Below are 6172 nucleotides of genomic sequence, written 5' to 3' on the forward strand. Positions count from 1 at the left end.
TCGGTAGGTGTCAGCTTTATGTGGGCGTCCCCACGGAGGCAACGGTGACCTTGCCGTACACCAGCCCACTGCTCTTTGGGAAACCCTGGTATTTATACATTTGCGGAGAAACGGGTGTCAACACTCGTGGCCAATGGGTGCCGAAACACGCCTCAGTTGCAACATAGGGAGCCTATGGCACATGCGCCCGCTGGCCAGGCACGCTGCACGTGCCATAGCCATCCCTTCTATTGGTTCATGGGCTTTGTACAGACAGCATATTACCATAATCCATCAGTCATGTCAACTATGCTCTAACCAATAACAGGATTTTTGCAAGGCAAGCAAAATGCTGTGCCTTAGAATCATAGAATCATTTAGGTTGGAAAAGACCTTCAAGATCATTGAGTCCAACTGTTAACCATGCCCACTAAACCATGTCCTGAAGTACCCTGTCCACTCGCTTTTTGACTCAACCACTTCCCTGGGCAGCCCATTCCAATGTTTGACAACCCTCTCAGTAAAAAAAATTTTCCTAATATCTAACCTAAATCTCCCTTGCCTCAACTTGAGGCCATTTCCTCTTGTCCTATCTCCAGCCACCTGACAGAAGAGACCAACACCCACCTCACTACAACCCCCTTTGAGGTAGTTGTAGAGAGCAATAAGGTCTCCCCTCAGCCTCCTCTTTTCTACACTAAACAGCCCCAGTTCCCTCAGCCGCTCCTCATAAGACTTGTGCTCCATGCCCCTCACCAACTTGGTTGCCCTCCTCTGAACACACTCCAGCAACTCAATGTCTTTCCTGCAGTGAGGGGCCCAAAACTGAACACAGTACTCAAGGTGCGGCCTCACCAGTGCTGAGTACAGGGGAACAACCACCTCCCTGTTCCTGCTGGCCACACTATTTCTGATACAGGCTAGGATGCGATTGGCCTTCTTGGCCACCTGGGCACACTGCTGGCTCATGTTCAGCTGGCTGTCAACCAGCACCCCCAGGTCTTTCTCTGCCAGGCAGCTTTCCAGCCACTCTTCCCCAAGCCTGTAGCGCTGCATGGGATTGCCGTGACCGAAGTGCAGGACCCGGCACTTGGCCTTGTTGAACTTCATACGATTGGCCTCAGCCCATCGATCCAGCCTGTCCAGATCTCTTTGTAGAGCCTCCCTACCCTCAAGCAGATCGACCCTGCCTCCCAACTCGGTGTCGTCTGCAAACTTGCTGAGGGTGCACTCAATCCCCTCATCCAAATCATCAATAAAGATATTAAACAGAACAGGGCCCAACACCGAGCCCTGGGGAACACCACTTGTGACCCACCACCAACTGGATTTCACCCCATTCGCCACTACCCTCTGGGCTTGGCCATCCAGCCAGTTTTTCACCCAGTGAAGAGTGCCTTGTATTCCTCCATTGTTGCATGTCCTCCCCTAACATTGCTCAACTTCCTTATTCCCATGGTCAGCATTTCAAACAACAGACAATAAAGCATCTGTTTCTTGTGCTGACTGTGCTTTTCAGCTATCTACTTCTTACTCAGTGTTCATCCACGGACCAAAATTCCACCTTTTAACCCTTCCGTACACAGCCCCCTCCCGGCTTCCTGTGAATATTAACTCTATCCCAACTGAACCCAGGATACTGAGAAGTTTCCTACCGTCCAAACTATTACATGTTGCTTTAGGGAAACCAAGTGTTCATAAGCCCCAGAGATGTATTTATACACCTCTAGCCCCTGGTCTTGGAAGGCTATTTCATGAAGAACTTCAGGATCATTTCTGAGCCTTGTTGGTCTCTCCGTAGGTTGTGGAATATCCTAAGTACTTGGATCTTTGGTCATGCACATCACAGACAGCTGGAGAACTGCTCCTCTACGCCTTATATGCTGTCCTGGTACACAGTGGTGGCAGCTGTCATGGGGAACACTATTACTGGTATACAAAGGTAAAGAGCAACTTCCTTCCTAACCGGAAAAATGTGTGCTGAGGAAGACAAACTTTCACGGCAGTGTTACTGGCAGCCAAGGTTTTGGGGGAGAAGGTCTTCTTATGGGCTGGATTGGATTTGTTTTGGCATGCTCTTGATTCTGCAGGTTTTTTGCCTGGTTTTTTTTGTTGAGAAACCATGCAATTCATCTCCAGATACTGATGCCTTTCTTTGCAGGGAAGCAATGGACTGTGTTACGAGACAAATGATATGTCTGTTGTTCTTTGTGACGTCAACAGCAAGCAACAACTCACCGTGACATCAGGCAGCAAGCTTATCTATTGTTTAATGTCAGGTAATAACAGATATTAAAATGTATTTAGAATATGTTTCCTTTTCATTGTTTTGGTATTGTTCTTCTCATCATCCTGAGTGTTTCTCTTTGTGCCATAGGAGACAATTACTACCTGCATCAGTTGCTCTCTTTTCCCTCCCACACTGCAGTTTTCTTCACAGCTGCCCTGCTACAGCCACGCTCCTTCAAAGAGTGGCTACTGCTAAGCTGTGGATCCATGCTATGTCAGGTCTCCATCATCAAGGGCTTTCTAGACGCTGCTGGATGAAGCCCCAAGCATTGTGGTCAAACCTCCTAGCCGCTGCTGCTTGGAGCTGGAGGCCTAAGGCCCTCCTGGTGTCCTTTTACCTGGAATGAACCAATGAACTTGTCACTCCTGGATTTGTAAACATAAACTGATTTCTAAACATAACTCCTGCCTGTAATTTTTCCAGTGAATTCCTTACCAATAAATTAATTGGTCTTCCTTCCATTATCACAAACTGATGGTATAATAAATGAAGACCTACTTCTACTAATAAAGGGATTGTTATCCCCATTGTCAATTCCTAGCATCTAAACTTTCTCTTGACTTAATTCACCTGAGTATTGATTTATCATAGAGTAGGTAGCACCCACGTCTATCAGAAATTCTAAAGTGTGATTATTGACTTTTGTCATGATTTGAGCATGATCTCCTACCACTAGTTTGCACGCCACGAGCGTTCCAGGCTCTTCCACCTCCTGTCATTGTTGAGTGTCATACTGAGGGAATTCTGCCAATTCCTCAGCATTTTCTCTGCTTGGCGGTCTCCAGACAGGGGGATTTCCAAATCCTCTGGTCATTTGTGGCTGAACTGGACAGTCTTTCTTCCAGTGGCCTTCTTTCTCACAGTATGCACAACAATTTAGGTCTAACTGTCCTCTTCCTGTTTCTCCTGCTGCTCCCACACCCCTTCCTCCTCATACTCGTCCTATCATATTCATTCCTCTGCCTCTCGACATCGGAGTTCATCCCAGTACTACTGCCAACATATTCACTTCCTCTCTCTCTCTTCATTCCTTTTCTTTCTTTTCTGTCTCTGACCTGCCATCATATACATGTGCTGCCAGAGACAATATTGTTTGTAGATTTTCCCCCCTGCCATCCCAGAGCATGCTTTAGAAAGTATTTATGAATGTCTGGAGCTGCCTGTTGAGCAAATACACTCATAGCCCAACGATCAATAAAATAACAGAATTGTCGCCACCAGCTAACAAAGAAGAAACACAAGCTTTCTTTGGTGTCGTGGGTTTTCAGAGAATGCATCTTCCAGGTTATAGTCTGATTGTAAGCCCTCTCCACCAAGTGACCCAGAAGAAGAACAACTTTGAATGGGGCCCTGAGCAGCAGCAAGCTTTTGAACATATTAAACAGGAGGTAGTTTGTGCAGTAGCCCTTGGGCCAGTCTAGACAGGACAAGATGTGAAAAACATGCTTCACACCACAGCCGGGGACCATGACCCCACCTGGAGCCTCTGGCAGAAAGCACCTGGAGAGAACTGAGGTCAACCTCTAAGGTTTTAGAGCCGGGGTTATAGAGAATCTGAGGCCCACTACACTCCAACTGAAAAAGATATATTAGCAGCATATGAAGGCCTTCAAGCCACTTCAGAAGTAGTTGGTCCAGAAGCACAACTCATCTTGGCATCTCAATTGCCTGTGCTGGATGTTCAAAGGGAGTGTCCCCTCTACGCATCATGCAACTGACGCTACATGGAGTAAGTGGGTCACGCTGATAACACAATGGGCTTGAATGGGAAACCCTGACTGCCCAGGAATCTTGGAAGTGATCACGGCCAGAAGGCCAAAACTTTGGAGTATCACCAGAGGAGGTGACTCGTGCTGAAGAGGTCCCACTGTGTAATAAATCAACAGAAAAAGAGAAGCAATATACCCTGTTTACAGATGTGTCCTGTCATATTGCGAGAAAACATCGGAGGTAGAAAGGTGCTGTATGGAGTCCAATACGACAAGTCACAGAAACTGCTGAAGGAGAAGGTGAATTGAGTCAGTTTGCAGAGGTGAAAGCCATCCAGCTAGCTTTAGATATTACTGAATGAGAAAAGTGGCCAGTCCTTTCTCTCAATACTGACTCATGGATGGTGGCAAATGCTCTGTGGGGGTGGCTACAGCAATGGGAGCGGACCAACTGGCAGCACAGAGGCAAACCCATCTGGGCTGCTGAATTGTGGCAAGATATTGCTGCCTGGGTGGAGAACCTGGTTGTAAAAGTACATCACGTAGATGCTCATATACCCAAGAGTAGTGTCACTGAAGAACATCAAAACAACCAGCAGGTGGACCAGGCTGCTAGAATTGAAGTGGCTCACATGGATCTGGACTGGGAACATAAGGATGAGCTATTTATAGCCCACTGGGCCCATGACACATCAGAACATTTAGGAAGGGATGCAATATACAAATGGGCTCGTGATTGAGAGGTGGACTTGACCATTGATGCCATTGCATAGGTTATCCATGAATGTAAAAAGTGCACCATAATCAAACATGCCAAGCAGCTAAAGCCTTTTTGCTATAGAGGATGATAGCTGAAATATCAGTATGGAGAAACCTGGCAGATTGACTATATTACACTCCCACAAACCCGCCACAGCAAGCACCATGTGCTTACAAAGGTGGAAGAGACTACAAGATGGTTGGAAACATACCCTGTGACCTATACCACTGCCTGGGATACTATCTTGGGCCTTGAAAAGCAAGTTTTATGGTGACACAGTGCCCCTGAAGGAATTGAATCAGGCAATGGGACTCATTTCCAAAACAACCTCATAGACATCTGGGCCAAGGAGCATGGTATTGGCAGGATATGTATGTCACAACCCCTATCATGCACCAGCCTCCAGGAATATTGAACAATACAATGGATTGTTAAAAACCACACTGAGAGCAATGTGTGCTGGGATATTCAAGTAATGGGATACAAATTTAGCAGAAGCTGCTTGGCTAGTTAACACTAGAGGATCTACCAATCCACCTGGCCCTGCCAGACTGAAATTCCTACATGCTGTGGAAGGAGATAAGATCCCTGTAGTACATATAAAGAGCTGGCTGGGAAAGAGTGTGGGTCATTCCTTCTTTGGGAAAAGGCAAAGCCACTCATGGGATTGCTTTTGCTCAAGGACCTTTCTTCATAGTAGCTTGTATGGGGCTGTGTTTTGGATTCGTGCTGAAAATAGTGTTGATAACACACCGATGTTTCAGTTACTGCTGAGCAGCGCTTACACAGCGTCAAAGCCTTTTCTGCTCCTCATCCTGCCCCGCTAGTGAGTAGGTTGGATGTGCAGAAAAAGTTGGGAGGGGACACAGCTGGGACAGCTGACCCCAACTGACCAAAGGGATATTCCAGACCATATGATGTCATGCTTAGCAATAAAACTGGGGGGCAGGCTGGCAAGGGGCCACTGCTCAGGGACTGGCTGGGCATTGGTCAGTTGGTGGTGAGCAATTGTTTGCATTTGCATTGCTTGTTTTTCTTGGTTCTTAGTTCCTCTTCCTGTTTTTTCAGCAGTGTAGTAGTCTGCATGTGTGGTAGCCACTCTGGGCAGTGCCACTTGAATCAGTATTTGGAATATGAGGCATGATAGCCCATCCACAAGTACATATCTAAAGTGGTTCAGATGAAGGGTGGTCTTGCAAAAGTCGCCCTTTGTGTCCCCAGGTGGCATAGACACTGCTGATTTCCCTCTCCAGAGAAGCAGAGGCTGGATCCCCTTCTCAGGACAGACTCCTTGCCAGGAAGCCACAGCCATGAGGAAAGCTCATCAGGTTTTTACTGGCACTTGTGCAGTAAATAAGGTCATAAAGGCCCTGTTAAAGGACACAAAAGCTCACCATGAGCTCTGGAGGATGTCAGGAAGATTGAAATAAGCAC

At 47.0% G+C, this 6172-nt stretch overlaps 1 long non-coding RNA gene across 1 annotated transcript in view; it reads left to right on the plus strand.

The window, feature by feature from the left end:
* Positions 1–6165, plus strand: part of LOC104837251 — a 7122-nt gene extending 957 nt beyond the window's left edge. Inside the window, exons 2-3 of the long non-coding RNA XR_774920.1 lie at positions 2141–2258; positions 5807–6165. This is a non-coding gene — a long non-coding RNA (uncharacterized LOC104837251). The remainder of the gene's footprint in view (positions 1–2140; positions 2259–5806) is intronic.
* Positions 6166–6172: the final 7 nt, after the last annotated feature.

The sequence above is a fragment of the Haliaeetus leucocephalus genome, unplaced genomic scaffold (genome assembly GCF_000737465.1).
Source record: "Haliaeetus leucocephalus isolate CR32 unplaced genomic scaffold, Haliaeetus_leucocephalus-4.0 Scaffold517, whole genome shotgun sequence".
Lineage (NCBI taxonomy): Eukaryota > Metazoa > Chordata > Aves > Accipitriformes > Accipitridae > Haliaeetus > Haliaeetus leucocephalus.